Here is a 1,959-nt window from a genome sequence, read left to right on the forward strand (position 1 = left end):
TAGTCTTGAAGTTTAAAGAAACTTTTTATTGAAATGAGGTTGCGACCTCTTGTGACTGAATCACTAGTTGACACAACCTCGATTTTTGCATATAGAAGATAAAGCAAGCATACGATACCAACATGGAAATGAGTCTCGCTTCATTGGGAGTCAGTTAAACGCTATCTCATAGGAGTGTGCTTTCAAAATAACCCTACTTCAATTAGGACTTTTGAGGGTTGTAACTTGGCCAGGTTCACGGTTTTCAGAAAACAAAGGATTTTAGGCTCAAAATTATTTGGTACCCACCCCCTTCGTGATGTTCTCCATTCCTAGGTTCAATTAACTCGACATGAGTGTTCATTCCTCACAAGGAATTTGGGATGGTTGAGGAATCAATGAGGTTTTTTGGACATGGCAGTCACTCACTTTCTAGTTCTTCTGATTGATTATCACACGACTTTGTTCCTTTGATAAGGATTTTTTTTTGTAATCCTTGTTTTTCGCTTCTGCTTTCCCTAACTTTTGCCTGGACAAATTCTCTTGAATTTTATTTTGGAGTCCAGCGGGATGCCCTAACTTTTGCCTAAGTCACTTATTTCAAGTTTTTGACTTAGCGGGCTTTCTTTTTTTTTTTTATTCACTTTTTGAACAAGTCGTGTGATCTTGCGTTGCTCTCGATTTGTTTGAAAAATTGTGACTGCCTCATTCTCTGATTGATGAGGGATAACCATTGTGGCATCGTCCTCTTTTAACCTCTTGATGGAATAAGGATAATCATTGCGGTTTTGACATTCCTCAGCCCTTTGAAGGATAACCCTTGTTGTATCCTTAGATGCATACTCCTTTGGTGAGTTTTGAACACTCGATCAAGTTAAATGAACACTACCCTGCCCCAGGGTTAAAATAAGGGTTTTTGTGATCAGCAAAGAAACTCCTACTTCAAGGCTCAAAGGGGTTAACGAGGGTCTATCTCCCTTATATCTCCGGTGTTTGGGGATTTGAAATAATGCCTGTACATCCTCAGTAAGGTTTTATTCAAAAGCACACAATTGGAGATTTTTGCATTTTTATCTTTCATCATTCTCCCTCAGCTTTTTGCCTGAGCAAGTGATTAGTAAAGTTGGTATCGTAATGCCAAAAACATTTTATGAGTGATAACGAATGGATTACTTCAAGACAAACATAAACAATGTATTATGATTTTCATTCAGAAATTAACAAGTTTTTACATGCTAACAATGCTTAAACAAACAAAGAGAAGATTACAAATGAGAATGCAGTAAAGGGACTAAATGAGTGTCGTTGTTGAGGAGCCTCGTCTCCGTCTGGACTTGCTGATCTCGAATACTTTCTTCATTTCCTTCCAACCACTTCGTATTACTTCAAAAGAGAACTCCAACGAAGTCACCCATGAGTCGTAAGCTTTTTTCTTTTTCCTTTTTACTTTAGGGATTCGAGCAATGCGAGTGAGGCAATGCTCAAGATAAGAGTACGTCTTGCTTATCCCTCGTGCGGGAGCCCCCAAGCATAGATGTTGTAGAAGTATTCCCTATCGAAAGTGGAGGAACCTTGCATGGTCATCAAATTGAGAACTTGTGGTGAAGAAGACCTTGAGAATGAGGAGCATTGTGTAGAATACTCTTGATTACCACATGGAAGAAGATTCTGACGAAGTCACCCAAGAATTTGTAATGCTTTAGGGATTCGAGCAATGCGAATGGTGCAATGCTCAAGATAAGAGTGCGTCTTGCTTATCCCTCGTGCGGGAGCCCCAAACATATCCATGGAGGAAGCTTGCGTAGTCACCCAACTTAGAGAAGCTACTCGTTGCAAGGAGAATTCAAACACCGACTGAAAAACCAACCTCCACGGATACAACTGAGCATAAGAACCTTGAGAATGAGAGATGCTTCTACAAAACATTCTTGATTTCTCTTTGAAAAGATTCTGACAAGGTTGCTCGAGAATTTGTGGTGC

This window comes from Vicia villosa, linkage group LG6 (genome assembly GCF_029867415.1).
Source record: "Vicia villosa cultivar HV-30 ecotype Madison, WI linkage group LG6, Vvil1.0, whole genome shotgun sequence".
In the NCBI taxonomy this organism is placed as follows: domain Eukaryota; kingdom Viridiplantae; phylum Streptophyta; class Magnoliopsida; order Fabales; family Fabaceae; genus Vicia; species Vicia villosa.